Here is an 18351-nt window from a genome sequence, read left to right on the forward strand (position 1 = left end):
AGCATAGTGTAACGGACAGTTTATGATGATGGAAAATCAAATTCTTGTTATTTTTAGGGCAGTGGGTTTCAAATTCTCTTGACATGATTCTTGACTGAATTAAATCATTAAACCGATACGATTGTACATTTTTTCCCACAAACTCGGTTAAACTGCTGCGATATATTTACGTATTGTTTAGATAACAATTCTGGAAATATGGAGAGTAACTATTATGAAAGAAATTTCACAGCTCATTAACGCCAATTAAATCGGAGTTCCTCTCAAAAGCACGAGTCTGTTCCGTTGCAACCAGACTGGCATCAGATTTAGCATGATGAATCAAAGATTCCTCGCAAAGTGTTTACAGGGGTGCCTCCATCCAGGTGTGAAAATGGTTTCAATAAAAGCAGAAACACGAGAGAAACAGAGTATTTGGAACGATCCATCAAAATAATAACTGACTAGCTACGGATTGTTTTTTCTTTTTCGTTTTTATTCTGTGATGTAACATACGAGTAGCTCCGCCTTGTCATGGTAGGTCTTATTTACACAACTCCGTTATTCTTTGATGAATTTCACTCAGCTTTCATCTATATATTTCTCCTATTTTTTGTTTTATTCATATCAACTTGACTGACTCCAGGGTAGACATCCCCTTTAATTAAAGGCGGAAGTCTCATTTTAATGCACTGTCGTGTAGACGCGCACCTCACGGGTGTCTTTGAAAGATATCTTCAAGAGGCACTTCGCCGTTGATTACGCAAATCACTCATTAGCGCAATACGTGTATCTCTCTTCGGTTATACACGGAACGGAACCGGTGTCGATTAGGGGTCCTCTTGGATAAGGAAATTGATGACATTGATCGGCTGGGTCGAGTGGCGTTTTTCTAAAGATAGGTATAAAGAGGTATAGCGTCATTATTTTAAAGTAAAACAAAAGAAAAAAAATCGATCGTCGTCCTTTTTGTGCCTCCTTTGACACAAAATCCCGCTCGTGAACTATATCACAATATCGCGAATACGATCTACGATAGTTAAGGTTTGTGACGTTCTTGAGTTGGTAATCTAAAAAACCCGCATGCGTCATGGAGATAGGGGGCCAGAAAACTTTCTCAAAATCAGCAATATTTATCATTCCCATCTTCAACCCTTTTTTCTTCAATGAAATAAAAACAATTTTGATTTTGATTTATTATATTTTCCCCACATGTCATATTTACCAAATTGTTTGTATGCTTATAAGAAGGTTGGTATGTAAGTCGGTATATCTTCAAAAGAAGAAGTAAAAACACCTTTTCACCGCCAACAATGAAATTATATTTCTAGGTCAGTCCGTGTTCTTGTATTGACCTGTGCCTACGTCAACGATACTACAAATTGGAAATCCTCAAAGCCACTGTAAAGGTGGGGTTTAAATGCGATAAAACAGGACTTTAAGCTGAAAATACGTTCACCATCTGTGTAATCTGCATCTACCATCTTCAATTAAATTCTTACAATATGATTATGATTTCGGTAGTTACGATAATGGCTTATCGCTCGTTCCGACATGCTTGTAGGCTATTCGACATGTCCCTTTCTCTCTCTCTTGCATACAGCTCATCGCCGTCAAAATTGGATTATAACGACCAGAATGGTAGTAAAAATATGACTGTTTATAGTAGCTATTATCCGCGGATGTTAATCTGTTTAGGCTAGCTGGGAAGGGCATTTTGGAAATGGCCAAGAAAAGTACACTGTCCCGAAAAGGAACTTGGTCGCCCGCGAGCTGTTTGTAGATATTATAGGCCTTTTAGTAGAAGCTTATGTAGGTATACAAGTATTACAATGGCAAGATCATGGAGCTAAAATTGTTAGATTGAAAACTAGTTAGTTCACTTTAATGCGAAATAAAGACATTCCTATCTCTAAACATATCTGTCATAAAACTAAAGAAAATAGTTTTAAGAAAAGAGAGCTCCTCTGGAAAAACTAAAATTGAGTTTAGGGAATAGGTCAAGTTTGGGTTAGAACATTTCATAAGGTTAAGCTTGTTTTTGCAAGATCACTGGCGATTATGGCTATATTGATGTTTCGAATTACTTCTGTTATAAAGACTAGGGAAGATTACTGCAATGTTTATCCGTGAGCAAGAAAATAGTGACAACACAACTATTTCCACCAAGCCTTTACAGACCCTTGATGTGTGTAATTTATATTTTTAAAATTTGTGAGTGTGCAATAATGTTCTCTTTATTTGTTTTTTAAAGATGTGTTCTATCTTATTATTTTTTTCCTGTACTGACAAATCTTCAGCATCATTATGAGGAAGAACCATTCCACGTGCACGAAAATCTCTAAATTCGGTTCGCTTTTGTTATTCATTAACTTCCAACCAATCAGAATAAAGTATTTCATTGATTGACTATAAAATGCGACTGTGATTGGTGGGAAATCCGTTTCTCTTGACAACAATCACGGTAGTCAGTAGTCAGTAGAATGATGATTTGTCGAAAGCTTTGTGCCAATTCACACTATCAAACCCTTGGCTAAGCTCAGGGGCGGCGGAACCGGGGGCTGGGGGGCTTCAGCCCCTCACTTTTTTCGAAAACCGTGTACAAAAACGTAAAAATTACCATATGATTGTGATTTTTAGCATGGTCAGCCCCCCCCCCCCCCCACTTTTGACTCAGCCCCCCACTTTGAAAACCGTTCCGCGGCCCCTGAAGCTTACTACGTGCCATCGCAAGCAAGAGTTCATATCTCTCAAGTATGACGATTGCCGAAAGCGGCAGTGGATCCTCGAAAGAAAAGATCATGGCGTATAAACCATTGTGATTTCATATGTAGAATATCGTCGTTTGCTAGATTAGATGATGTACATATTTCAAAACATAGCGGATTATCAGTGAAAAATTCCTGTTTATTTTTTGGGCGGTATTCAAGAGCGGAAACATTAATGACTTTCGTGAGAATTGCCATCGTAATTGAATCAAGAAATCAGTCATGTCAGTGACTGGTTTCTTTCAACATGATTAGTCGAGAATATGACTGTGATTGTAACTAATAATTGCTCAGGCTTACAATTCTTCAATCTTGTTAATACAATGTAGTCAAAGTTATGCAGGTTATGATAGACATGAAAGCTATAATGCTTATTCAAGCAGAACGAGAAAAGAATTGACGTGGTCGGTGGTTTTCGAAAAAAAAAACGCAGGTGGGATATTGTAGCATAATGCCGGGCGCCAAGACAATACAAAACAAATACACAGGAGAGCCGATTGAAAAGCTGGCAAAAGTCCAATAAAAAGAGTGTGAAATTTACTAGACAGACAGACGTTAAATAAAAAAGATTGGTTCAGTTGGTATATTATTTGTTTTCATCCACATGGAAAAGGAGCTGGGAAACAGAGTGTTATGGCTATTGTATATGTATCAATCTATCCATGCTCGCCGAGGATTTCACGGTGTCTCTTTCAAATACTAGCCTAACGACATCAACAGATAAGGTACAATTTCTCAGAAGTTTTATATAGAAATAAAATCATCTGTTAGTATTTGTCTTTCTGGAATATATGATACTATTTTTTGTGGGAGGTTTTCATTATGCGGATAAAGAGGCATGGTTGATATCTGTTCTTCACTGTGAAGTCACTAGCATACTTCGGTCTACAAAAAATTGTTCAACTTTTTTTTCCATCTCTTGAATGATGTCCACTTACATTGCCCCCTTCCGGCATTTCCTCTGTCCTTCAAATGACAAAGACAGAGGATTAGAAAAGCGATTGAGATTTGGGGCTAAGAATAGGATTTTGATGGCGCGTATCCAAGGCGTGTGTTTGTATTTCTGATTGTGTCTCTCTTTACCTGAGAGAAACTTCGAGTATATTACGTCTAATTAGTTAATAGTGTCTTCATTGTGAAATTCAGGAAGCATTATTTTTCTTTATCGCCCAAAGGATTCGATTTGTATTTCAATATTTCAGATCGCATCGTGAGGGAGTAGCCGAGATGGAAGGTGTAGTTCAGGACACATCGGATACCAGTCACTAGATCAAACATTCCATAACGATTCTTCCAGGCGAGTGCTTGCCATCATCCGAGAAAAAAAAATACGGCTACACACCCCTGGCTGGCTGGCGTCATCCGCCCGTGGCGGTGTCACCAAGACTTTGAAGGTATGAAACAATCTGATTTTATTTCAGTGTCTTCCATTTGAATTCTTTTAACTTGTGTGTATTACCACCCCGACACACACACAACACACACACAGTCTCATACACTCACATGCTCACCGGCATGCTCACTGACACGCCCAATTACTTTTTGTAGCATGATCCAATCAACGGCAATAAGTTGTGGAATTTTCCAAAAGAAGGACTGCATGGATTTTATCCTACCGGCATTTATTGTGGCGCCACGTGTTGCCGTAGAGCATGCGGTTTGATACGTATAGGAGGGTGGGTGTGTAAAGTGGAAATGCGCGCTCGTTTGTGTGTGCATTAAATACAAAATGTATATGGCATATATATATAGTAACTTCACATTGCATACGAGTGAAATTGATTATCGACGAAAAAACAAGTAAGTTATGAATAATAATGTTTCACCTCTAAAATATACTGCAACTATTACATGACATACATGGCGTCACAAGAAACTTACCTTCAATTCCAAATCAAGCAAAAGTCCCCAGATCACACCCAAGTCATTTGATTAAACCCACATGAAAAGGTGTTACAAGAAAGTTGAGTTACATTTCAACGCCAATCAACTACAATTGTTTTTCATGCGTGTTTAATCAAATGACTTTGATATGATTTGGGGACTTTTGATTGATTTGGAAATGAAGGTAAGTTTCTTGTAACGCTATGTCATGTCTAACATAATGCAACATACACATACATGGACATCAACAATTTTGGCCTTGACGATCACGGGAGCCTGGGAGATACGAACTGATTTTTTTCTTTATTGTTTACATAAAAGCTTCGGTCATAAGGCCCAAAGTGTGCATTGCATTGCACTATTATTTACATTCAGTTGCCAAAATCAATACTCTCAAAATATACACAACTGGTTATACAAGAGTAAATGGGTTCCCATTTTTCGCAGTCAGTGCTTTCGTTTTTGTTCGATTGTATTGTAGTAGTGTGTATATATTTATGTAGATGCAAACGGTTAAGCAGAGGATTGAAAAAAGGAATTCCCCCATCCAAAATCCCTTTTAAAAGGAGGGAATATGTTCAGCAAGTTATTGGTAAATCGGTAAAACACCTATCAGATTATGTATTATCGGCTAACTTAGATAAACAGCTAAGTTAGACTTGGCATGCTTTGCCATCGGAATATGATCTCCATGTACTTTGAAGAAGGTATCCCTAATAATAAGTAAAAAGTAATTATACTTTGTGATCATGGTAAAAGCGTTGTGTAATCCTATTTTTATATGACACCACTTGTTTTTACTATTGCAGAGTTAAATGGGTAAATGTGTTTTCATACAAATGGGTATATGTTGATAAATACCACAAGGCTACATCGTGATTGGAATGTTGCATTGTGGGTAAGGAAGCGGGAACTGCTTGAGTAGTCCTGGACTGTTAAAGGTCGAGTCCACCACAGAAAAATATCGATTTGAATAAACAAAGAAAAATAAATCTAGCATAACGCTAAAAATTTCATAAAAATCGGATGTAAAATAAGAAAGTTATAACATTTTAAAGTTTCGCCTATTTACCAAAAAAAAGTGATATGCACAACTCAGTGACATGCAAATGAGACAGTCGATGATGTCTCCCACTCACTATTTCTTCTTTTTTTTTAATTATGAATATTTCATTTCCTACGAATTTGACAATGTGGACCAACTTGACTGAACCATATAGTATGAAACAAGGCTACTTCCATATGTTCAAGAAGGAATTATTGTTGTTTCACTTGACAATGAGGAGTAAATAAGAATATTTCATACAATAAAATACACAAAAATAGAGAGTTGATGATGTCATCAGTCTCCTCATTTGCACATCGACCAGGATGTGCATATAACTGTTTTGTTAAATCAAGCGAAACTTTAAATTGTCATAACTTTCTTATTTTACATCTGATTTTAATGAAATTTGGATTTTTCGCTTTTTATTCAAATCAACTTTTTGTTGGGGTGGACTTGTCCTTCAAGTTTGGCTGTAGGATATTGCCTTTGATATGAATATTTGTCGGCTCAGACTGCTCTTATCTACTGAAGATAGCAAACCATTTTAGTTTCTTGCACACATTATAAAGATGATCAGATGATCGAATTTTCATTTCCCCGTTAAATTCGTTTAAAAACATAACACGGGTGAAATGGAATGAAAATGATGCAATTCGGTCATGTCGGTGTAATTTTTCACAAAGAAAAATAGTTCATAGAGTGATGTTATCTTATCCCTTTCTCCGCTCTGTTGAACGCATTAGTTCTCAATTGCATCCTTTACGTGCTATTATGCTGAGGGTTTATTTAATACAGATTGCAAAATTATTAGACTATGGTTTGTTTTTTTAAAAGGCGATTCGTATCACGTTGCCCATTCTCGTGGCAGACGCCAGGCGTGATTTGATTGCTTGCTCCGATAATAGTCCTTTTATGAAACCGATTCAAGGATTTTTCTCAATGGTAAGATGAGGTGAATGTCATTTGAAAGTCACATGACTACCGGATGTTGAACGTAGCTCTGAAAGAGCATTCGAATTTCATGGCGATTCTTGGCGCCATTTTGCAATGTTCCCGCCAAGTTTGGATCTTGTATTGCTCTTCAAGGGTTCAACAGTACATTAGACTTTTCCTGGCTTTCTTTTTCAATAACACAGACGTGTATCCGTTGGATTGTGGTGAAGAAACTGTATTTTGTTACATCACCTCGTATTACCATTCCTTTCAACATTACAACTATCGGTGGAATAGAATATTACCGTGACTTTTTGCGCATGGATTACATGAATAGACAGTGAATTTCACTCGAAACATACCGAACTACTCGTGTTTATATATGGATAACGGTAAAGGTGAATAGCACTTTAGCACTTTGGTGCTATTTACCCCCCCCCCCCCTTCCCTCTTCACTCTCTCTCTCCTTCTCTGTCTGTCTCTCACTTTGAAGTGGTCTCGTCTGGTTAATAATTTTGCCGGCAGTGTTGTGGATACATGAAGACAATACAACCTATCCTTGAAACACTAATCGATTTGTCGATAATCGTCGGTGGAATTGGGCGCGCAATTAACACCCGACTTGCATAAAACAGAAAGTATCACCCACCCGTGCCAACTGGATGGTCTAGGGGTGCTGCTTCACATGCTGGTCGGGAGGCTCCCGGTGTATTGTCCTCTGAAGAGTCTAATATTTACGTTGCTCCGTCTCACCGGTCATACGAAGGTTAAACGGAGGAGACTGAATGGGTTAATCACCATGCATGGTAGTCACATGATTGCCCCTGCATTCCTTCCTTTGTTCCCCATCCTGTCTCCTTTTCATTCCTCATCAAACTTCTCTTTTATTGATGTCTGTGGTTTTGATCCACCATTCTTCCTTCTTTCTTCATCTCTATCCCTCCCTCCCTTTTCATGTTTTGTTTCTTCGTTTGTTCCGCTGGAGTGATTTCAGATGTCTACAAAACGATTCCGGTAGGTGATTGGGAGTGTGGGAGAAAAATATGGCGGGAAATCGATCAACGAGAGTTTGCAGCCGTCTGATTGGTCGAGGTTTTTATGAATGGACCGTGCACACTCGCAAATGTACAAGCCCAAACAAATTCGACCTTGCAGGGGGAAAAGTTCACTCCGGCGTAGTAACCACGATCGTTGACTTCCCCTTGTCTGTTCTCCTCTCTCATATTCCCTCATCCACTCTCCTACTCTTTCTCTCACTCTCCCGAGAGGAAACAATTAACGGAACTCTCCACGTGACAAAGGCATGGCCGGCTAATTATTGAGTTATGATTCTATATGATAAAACCACCCTCTTCTGAGTTCGTATGTCATTGTTTTGGTCGCCGGCTTTGGAGGAGGATTTTTTGAAGTACCTCGTGAAATGGGACCGGTGTATAATTACCGCCCACATTGGTATAGATGCTCTCTGTTTCAAGCGTTGACGCAATGATATCTGTTGCATCATCCCGATTTTAATATTCTACATATATTTATTTTGCGTGGACAGGACCGAACCGTGTGAAGTGGATACACAGATGGTCTGTGAGGCTTCTACCAAGGTAAACAATCGATGGACGGTGTTATAATATTTGCTATTTCACCTTTGTTTATACGATATAAAATACTATTCCATCGTCATGCTGATGATCGTATGTGTACTATCATTCGCAGAAATACTATTTGCATTGATTGATTTTTGAAGGCTTGTATGTTTGCTGGTAGTTTTGAAGAACAGCCCATATTTATTTCTTTTTTCACTTTGAATTCCTCATTCTGGAAGACGATTTATGTAAGCACAAGACATGTGTTACTGTACGTCCTATTTACATATCACTCTTTAAAGAAAAAAAAGTACTTTACTTTAAGAATGACAGTGTGATGCACTCTTACTAGAAACAACATGCGATAACTGGCGCTCCGATATCTCATTGGTTTTTACGTGTTTTTTTATTATTATGTATGAAGTCCTACACCAGGTAGAGAATTGAAAATATACTGGATATTCACTAATTCTCATTAACTGGATAGATTATTTCATTCATATCAAGTATATCAACCCAGGATGTGGAAAAGACCTAGTCAATGAGTTCTGATCAACAACGGCTATGATGGCCATGGCGCCTAGATTTGTGATTTGGCGCCAAATACTCCCTTGTCAGGGGAAAACATCACACACCTCTTTCTTCGAGTAGATAGCTAATTCGTTTAATTTGGGCGGATAGATGTTTTTAAAGTGATTAATAAGTTAACTCCATCAAACGGTCCTGAACCCAATCCTAAAATGATGAGTGACACACATGACCTCCATTTTCTGTCAACTTTCATTCCAATATTGGTTTATTTTAAGACTAATTTCCCAATTCCCCTCGTCGTTGTTATCGATCGGATAATGGCAATGTCGTCTATCTCTTCAACTTTCATTTTCGATTTATTTTGAAGAGACGCTTTCCTGCCCCCAAGTGTCCTTTTTAGATAGAGATCATCTGTGAGCCCTAGAATAAAATTTTACACTAAAGCTTGCTATTAAAACGTGCTTCATTGATTTTAGCAGCTCTTGGAGTGTGACGATAACCCGTATGTTCATGTTTTTCAAATCATGATACTTAAAAGAACACATTGAATGAAACGGAACTTCATCATTTATCCAGGTTCTCTCTTCATTAAATTTTGCTTGTTTTTCTTTAAATGCTACCCGGTACTTCATGTATGTAACATTTACAGCTCAATTTCGTTTTTATATACATGACTGATTTTTTTCTTGCATTAAAAGGCTAATTACGTTATGTTTTCGTACAAGATACGGTATTTGGAATGCGTTGCTCTGTACGCCTAATACATTAGGGGCTGCTTCATAAATGTACATGTATTTTCAACAAGTTTTGGTAATATGATATTGCATTTTGATGCTTTTTGTTTTTTATACGGAAACCAAATTATGTCCTATTGTTGGTTAATATTATGATTCCGACCAAAATTATTGTTTTAGATTAAACGCACCAGAATGCTGGTTGGTTTTGACAACTTTTCGGGCAGGACACGTTTAAACCATCACATTAGCTGTTTTCATTAATCTATTTTAAAGAATGTGTTCGTAAATTTAAATCATGACTCTGTGATATAAAGTGCCATCGTCTTTATTTAATGATTTTTAGAATTTTAAAGTAAATATGAATTTCATTCAAATGATTTATTGAATTCAAATCGTGCCATAAATTATAGTTTTTAATTAAAAGATTTCTCAGCTAGAGAATATGCAATTAAAGATGTTGTTGGCATGCCATATTTCGAAACGAAAATGCTAATTTTGTTTTTACGATCAGATGTATCAAACACTGCTATTTGTTCAGTGGAAACATGACTGGGTTAATCTTGATTTGCACGAATATATATTTTTAATTGCAGAATGATCCGAGTCGTTTGATTAATGAGAAATGTGTGACCTTTCGATTTATTTTCTGAAGGAGACAAAAAAAGTATGATGCAGGAAGGCAAAAAAGAAAAAAAGATTTGGTTTACAGAGTTTCCCTAACATGACAGAACCTCTAACTGCCAATCAATTATCAAACCCCTTTACATTCATCAACTTATAAACCTCGATAAGGTTAAATTTCTATTCAAAGGATTTTCTTCCCGCAATCCATTATTTCGTCACCAGAGTCTAATATTTGCCGATTACTGGGACTATTGTGTTCTGAAATCCCCTTCCGTTTTTCTCCTGACCATTATCATAAATCCAACAAATTTATCAAAATGTGGCTTCCAGTGTGTCCGGCATGCCCTTAAAAAATATATGATAATAACATGGGATAAAATGGGATGAATGGTTGATTTATCGATTAAAAAAACCTTCCAAATTGCACTACAGTTCTTCCTGTAGATGAAGGCTGAGAGAATGTGTGATCCATTTCAATCACATTTCAATTTTCTAACCCTTTTGATCTGCGTGTATTTCTTTCCCTTTGTCAATCTATTTAGTTACCTTCTCTTCTCTTTGGTCACTTCTAAAGAACTAGCGAATTTAAAACATACCATGGCGATCTAATAAAAATCATTTAGAGTAATATATCACTCCGGCTCATTAGTTTTGAAAAAACCATTGGGGTGCGGACAGATGACCGCAGTCTCGTGCTTTACCTTCTTTCTTTCAGCGCTCTTTTACCTCTCTTATCAAAACGTATCCCTTTTTCTGAAAGGTTTTCATTCAATTTGTTCGACTAAATATTGGGTCTGTAGTGCCCTCGAGCAATTTATGCTTTTTTTTATTTTGGGGTTGATCGACTGGGCTAGATGAAGGTCATCTTGAGGGGTGAAACTGGTCTGGTTGGACAATGGGCTGATGAAGGGTACAGAGAAAGAGGGGGGGGGGGAGATAATGAAAAAAATAGAAATCGAGGGGAAAGAGGTATCATATACAGCTAGGTGTGCATAATGCAGGGTGAAGATTTATTTTTAGTTTGGGTGAGTGATAACAGAGATAGTGGTGATGGGGAGTAAAATTAGAACCTACACCAAAAGCCTAGCAATAATCATGATAATGAGAAAATAAATGAGAAGTTCATATAATTATAGTCAATTTAACGCATTTTTTAATTGTATATTTTATTATGATTCCTTGCTTATGATGGCACAAAAATACAATATACAAACGGAAGTGGGTTTTTTTCGTTGATTAGCACATCAAATCAAGAAAAGTAAAAAATATATGAAATACAACTACAATGTTGTTATTTTTTAATGTGTTTTTCACAAACTTGCTGGCAAATTTATGCAAAAATTTGAATGTAATACGCTAATTAGGATTACATGTTATATCGCGTCAGGTGTTTTCCCATGTACAAATGTAGATACTGGTCTAATCATTTTTCATCAAAAATATATTTTCACTAAAGTTTAATTGACATATTGACATAATTGGAAATACGCTTCTTTTGCTAAAATGCCAGTATACATAAATTGGCTTTGTATCCAGCACTTAACATATTCGTAAAATAATGCTTAAAATTTGCGATCAGCCCTATGAGGCACTTTTTTAAATGTTGCTAGACACTTTCAAAGAATGAAGAGAAAGGGAAACATTGAGATGGATTAGAGTGAAAGGCGTCGGGTTTGAGCCCCTCTGGACAAGACTTTTTCAAGAGTGTAGAAAATGCTCGAGGCAATGATTCAATTACTGAATAGAGGTTGAAAGGAAGGGAGAGAAAAGAAGAGGACGGATTTAGAAGACGTCTTACCGAGCACCATTGTTGTGATCTCAAGCAAATAACCACGTGATCAAATGCGGTAGACAGAGTAGCCATGAACTGTACGCACTTTTTAACCCAGTGTGCCACTCTTGATACGGTATTAAGCACCCTTGTGGAATTATCAAGTTCGTTTCGTGTGAGGATTTTAAAAAAAATATTTGGACTGCTTGTGCTAGATTGCAAGTCCTCTGTGCATGAAATAATAATGACGAATGTATTAGACCGTTCTACCAATGTGGAAGGGATCTGTTTGCGGAAATAAGCATTCATACTTTGGATGTCATAGCGTTTTTTGTATTTGGTGTTAAATAGTCGAGGTGTTAGTGCTTGGCATCGCTAGATTTACGGTTTGACCAATCGGATTACGTGTATTTGTACGCGGTCATCCGGTGTCCCGCGTTTTGCATGTAGGTGTTAATATCTGATTTACAAGTACCAAAGCAATGCAAAACTATCTCACTGCTCTTAACGATACATAACGCTGTTTTCATTTTCTCTGCCCCTGAATGTCTGTCTTTTGTCGGTCGAAGCCATTAGCATGCATGATCTCAGAAACAGACGTTCTGCTTTAAAGAGACATTATTATTCAATGGATCTGGAGGTTAACATCTTCCCTTTGTGTTTAGGATTATCTTTGTTGATTTGATGTAGACAAGTTCTCCTTGAAGGCAGATCATTTAATCTGAAAACGGCCTTCTTGAATCTCAGCATAATTACGGTAAATTGCTCCTTTGTGAACCAACATTGTGCCTCCCAATCCATGAAAGAACAAGGTTAAGCTCTCACCAAGCAGAACGCATTGGTTTATTTAGAAATATTTTATGTGAAGCAGAACGTCAGATCGGAAGATCTGGAATGGAATGATTCTAATGTGATTTCTATTTTATGTTTCGTACTGCTAATTGTAAATTCCAGAATTGACTTCAGGAATTTATTGATTGCGATAGGAATACAGTGGTTTGAAGTGGAGTAAAGGGGTGCTTAAGGCGACTTAATTATAATAATAGACCAAATTGCATACACATATTAGTTCTTCTCGTTAAAGCATTAATCGCTAGAATAGGTTTGACACAAAAACTATCTCTGAGCGCAAAAATCATAAAAAAATGTAATTTTTCTTTGAAGAATGAATGCTCTATACGCTTATTGTAGATTATTTGTGGTAAACATGGTAAAGTTGTGCAATTATGTGAAATACGATGTTTATTCAACCCTGTTCAAGACATCCCACTATCGCTATTGGAGCTTGAATTTCTCTTTTATAGATCAAGCATTTTTCAACTCGCTCTAGTTATCAACACATTAACTCCCTTTTAAAAACCTATATCTTAAGAAATATTCATCATTTCTTGATTTTTCTAAATCATCAGCAAAGAGGTTTTGCTAAATTACTCTCATGAATAGAGCAGATATAAAGTCGACTTCATGACAAAATACTAAGTCATGGATTCAAGAAATAGGTGGAATTGTATAAAATGGAGGATGGCTGATGAATGTTTCAATAGTCAAGATATCATAATACCCACAAACATACAACGTAAGGTTTGGGGCCTTTCCCTCCTTTGCCAATCATGTCACAATATTTCTTTTCATTATGATAGATTTTGAGGTAATGTAAACACATTATGATCTAGAAAATGGCGGTCTTTGTGTGCAGAAGAATTTATTGTAATACAGAAAAACGACAAAAGCATGATCATGAAAAGCAATGGTTGAAAGAAACCATTTTTTGAATTGATTGTGCATGAACATGAAAAGTGCATTCTATTCGACATACCTGGATCGTGCGATTGTTCTATTGCTTTTGGCCGTTCTACCCATACCCCATGGGATGAAACCATGAGAGACCATTATCTAATGTTCACCACCATATCGATGGATTACAATACCGATATTGCCTTTATTTCTTTTTTTCTGTTGTTGCTTTCTTCCTTTTGGCGGATTTCCACATGGCTTTAACCATGCACAAGCGCGTTGACATAACCTGGACGATATGCCATAAATCCGTGAGCAGAAAACGAAAGCAAAACAAGAATAATATCTTTCCCACGGCCATTTCAACCATGGCATGGCAATATATACACTAATTAGTGCCATCATAAGTTATTGAGTTTGTCCACCAGGTTAATGGTATAGTCCCAGGGCTCGTTACACGAAGACTCAAGATCAAACACAACAAGGTTTCAACCATGCAGCAGACGCGCTTATTCGGTACTTGCGTTTGATCTCTTTGGTTGAGTTGAAATGCAAGTTGGCCCCTGGGACTGATTCAGTGAAGTTGTTTGTAAGGGTACGAACGACTATACGACCGCGATTGGAATAAAATAGCCCCCCCCCCCCGTATGACTTTTTGAAAGAATAATTTACGTCGCCTGAACTGAAATATGCAAATGTGACCTCCTGTAAACAGTAAACATAAATATTTGTACAAGTTTAGCTTTACTTGCCATGATTAGATGATCATGTATATACATGCTGTCGATCTCTGCTTACACTTCATTTGGCACTTCGCTTTCCATTTGTTCCTAAAAATCAATCGTAGGTCATGATGAGTTTTATGAAACCACGCGTTAGTGTAACAATGGCTTAAGTATTGTTCGCGTGCCCTCCTCTTCCGCCGTCATACAGGAAGAGAAGATAGTGGCTCAATAAAGATATTTATGATAGCAGAAGTAATCTGACAGGTTATTTTATTCACATCTATTGGTGTTTCAAGGTGACATTCATTGTCAGGGCTGGCTGAGATGATGGAAAAACATTTTAAGAAAATATGATAAGAAAGCTCGGAAAAAATACTGATTTTAAGTGACAGCCTGCGTAATCTTTCTGGACAGGATTTTTGATTGATTAAAAAAAAACTGAATGAGCTGTTGTCAAATCAAGAGAGCCTTGGATAGAATTGCTTTCGCTTCGAGATCGCTAAAATATACCCTACAGAGTACAACTTCACAGCACATTTCCCCTCTCGACAATCCCTGTGAATTAACAAAACAAAAATGGTCACGATATCTTGGGGTAAAATGAAATCTAGCGTTGGCTAGAATTCTGCAGGTGGACATGTTTCCTATCTATACAGGTATCTGTAAGTCTTATTACAAATATCGAGCTCAAATCAATACATGATCGTTTTTTTTTAGTTATACAGGCTTATATGAATATCTGTTGAAACATTTGATCGTAGAGAATACTCATGACAGTAATATATTCAGAAGTTACGAGGTCGTAGATATAAGTTTCATTGGCGATTTATTGATAGGAATGGGATGGGTGTCATCCGTAAAGACTACTTATTCACAAAGACTACGAGACATCAGGGTAACTTGTGACCAAACCAGTCTTATAGAAATATAAAGTTACCCTTGTGAGGGCGAGCATACCATTGTAGTCCACCAAAGGAAAAAAAAAGCTGCAATCATTACGTGTATATGAGGAAATAATATTTGAATTATGGATCTATTGGTTCAATTTATCTGTTGGCACCAAACTACACAAACAGTTGAATTGGGTTAAATATTAAACTTCTCTGAATAAGTTAAAGGTACGATATGTCAATTAAATTATTAATCCATTGCATGACAATCTAATTTGTAATATATTGATCTAAGATTTCAAGACGGTTCATTGTCAATTCAAAGAAATGGCTTAAATGGATTCACTATTTTTGTGAGAGCTCGTTGTGATTTTTTTTGCAGACAACTTGTTTCACTTCATTATTTCTTCGAAATGATTTAACCTCGTTATTTTTCTTTCAAATGGTATCATTATTTGAACCAACCTCACCGCAGGGTGGAGTATACCCCTTCAAATATGTTTACAATAGATTTTACAGGCATTGTATAATTAAAACTTGTTGCGACCCTTGGCATAAATGTATATACCTCCACAAATTGTCAAAACGGTTTATAACATTGATAACAGCAAATTGCACGATGAATTCAATAAACATTATCGCGATAAAGATGTAAAGAAGTAACTTGATAAGCTATTTTGTGAAATGATGGCAAACTTCTCTGTGTGAGTGTCCCTTTGAGCTTAACTAATTTGTACATGTATAGTATTCATGGTATTAAAGCTCTTCTATAAGCGTACGAATTAGAGTGGTGTTGATCTTTAGAACTGGTAGAGGCTTGGCTTAATGTCATGGTCCATTTAGGGGGCAATGTATCGTGTTTGCAATTACACACTGAAAAGAATCTTAAGCTTAATTAAGTACATTTATTCCAGTCAAACATACAGAAATCGGTCTTAAAATAATTTAAAAATTGCGTTATTCTTCCATTTCCGGGATTTGTGAATACACACCAAACGATTTACAAAGATATATTTTTAGAGGTGGCTGGGTTTGGAGCGATGATGAAAAAGGGATTTGCCTTTTGTGAGGGGTGGATTGTAAAAATTGACTTTTCAAGATCAAAGTTTATGAGTGTTGTTCTGGGAAGAACTAAGGATTATGTTTGACGAGATTTTTTTCTTGAATATGATCTCTTTGTACTGATGCTCAGCAGCTCGCCATCTTTTATGAGTTGATTTATCGGCATGTCATCGAATCTATTGTACATTCGCTTTTATTTTGTGCTGTGGTGTATACTCTGATCACGATTTTTTTTTCTTCTTCTTCTGCAAATTGGTTGTATATTTCAATTTTTACAGGGCTTGAATGCGCTATAATTGCCTGGGAGCTTCTGTGTGGTTCTTTTGGACTCTTGATTGTATTCTGCAATGAATATGGTATTTGCGGAATCGTACCTTGTCACGTGGAATCTGAATCCAATGTGCGTCAGGACATGTGTACATGAGCAGTACCTGTAGTCTGGGATTCAATTCAATTAAACATTACAAGGGATATTTTGCAATATCTCACGTCCATCTCGCCCCAATACACAAGACCCGTAGCAGGTGTCATTGTCGCTGTTCATCCTGCATGTCTGAATACATAATTCTTCTATGATTTTTGAAGGAATGTACGGAATGTCGCTTCCAATTTAGTTTGCGATGGGTAAGTATCTTGATTGAATAAGGTATTATCATATTTATTCAATATGACGCCATTTTTATAATTGGAAATGCAAAATGCATGCACGCACAAGAGGCTACATTGCTTCAACCATTGACGTAATCTCTGACCGTCACTCAATCTGTATTTGACCCCGTGCAAAAAGGTTAACCAAGTTAAGTCACCAGCCGCGGAACATTGCGTCGAATCTTACATGTAATAGCGTAAGCGCCAATATGCTTTTTTTCAACTAACACATCAAGCAATGGAAGCTGGCGCCGCGAAACAAACATGCATTTCTGACCACCCCGCCGTGCCAGAGAAAAGATCTTGTTTCTTTTTATTTTTTGAAGTAAAATATTCCCAATAGTTAAAAATAGAAGTGCGTTTATTCAATATCTTAAAGCAATGTCGTGGTGAACACGTGCTGACCATGGTGTGTGCTGAAGGATATCCAACTCGCTTTTATTTTTTGTTCTACACCAAACCACATAATGTGTATGCATTAAACCTGAACTTCACATACCCTCAAGCGGTATATACGGTAACACAATCATGATTGTCGAACGGTATCTCAGCTTCATACAGCTCTATGCCAACCGCTCTCTGAACAACCACATCCCCACTGAAGAAAATAGTAGTCAAAAACTCAAGTTCACCATTCGCACTTGGTGGCGATAAAACTCTTTCAAAGGTAGTCAATTGCTAGATGGAAAGGAGATTGGAAAGATAGATTTTCGACACAACAAAAATCTGCGGCTTTTGTCACGTAATCTACTTCCTGTATACAATTTCTACGATTGAATAAAAGAACCATCGACGTCTCTCTGAGTTTTGAAGTACCGACCGCAAACATGAAAATTTAATCTCGGGTTTCAGGTAATTTTGCTGGTTTGCTTCTGCTTTGAGAATACCATGATTTACTGATTTAAGTCAAGTCGTTGGTGAAAAGGCACTCATTATTTTGAATGTTATATTCGATTTGGTAGATAGCATGGTTGGTTGAAAGGGTTGAATGTAACTTAAGTTTAAACCTGGGTTGTGTCTATAATACCAAATTGACATTTAAATGAGTACCCCTTCTTTCAAAATTTTGCCAAACAAAATTACAATTCTCCTCATCTCATGTGAGATAGAATATTTAGAAATGATATTTACAATAAATTATTTTTCAGTTTGTACACAGCTTGCCATGGACTTACAATTAACCTTAATTGTACAATGGATTCCATCAGATGCATATTCTATTTTACATGGTCCTGATATATCTCAATATATTCGTTAAAAACTCATCTATTTACCTTAAAACACTGGTCTTCAACCAAAACGGTTATTATTCAAAGATTCTCGGTTTGTGACAAATGATTTCCATCTTTTTTTATTCCTTCGGGATTTATTCATTCCATTTCATGTCATCTTTTTTCTGTTTCCCAACAAACTGATACGCACTCGAAAACGATAGGC

At 36.9% G+C, this 18351-nt stretch overlaps 1 protein-coding gene across 2 annotated transcripts in view; it reads left to right on the forward strand.

Annotated features, from left to right (window-relative positions):
• LOC121407122 (cell adhesion molecule 1-like) overlaps nt 1-18351 on the forward strand; it is a 41943-nt gene that overhangs the window by 16979 nt on the left and 6613 nt on the right. The window contains exon 2 of one of the 2 annotated variants that reach the window (XM_041598051.1): nt 3950-4141. The gene's annotated coding sequence lies outside the window, so the exon portion shown is untranslated. Of the gene's footprint in view, nt 1-3949; nt 4142-7748; nt 8211-18351 lie in introns of those variants that run through there. The other variant, XM_041598052.1, reaches the window with a different exon arrangement.

The sequence above is a fragment of the Lytechinus variegatus genome, chromosome 2 (genome assembly GCF_018143015.1).
Source record: "Lytechinus variegatus isolate NC3 chromosome 2, Lvar_3.0, whole genome shotgun sequence".
Lineage (NCBI taxonomy): Eukaryota > Metazoa > Echinodermata > Echinoidea > Temnopleuroida > Toxopneustidae > Lytechinus > Lytechinus variegatus.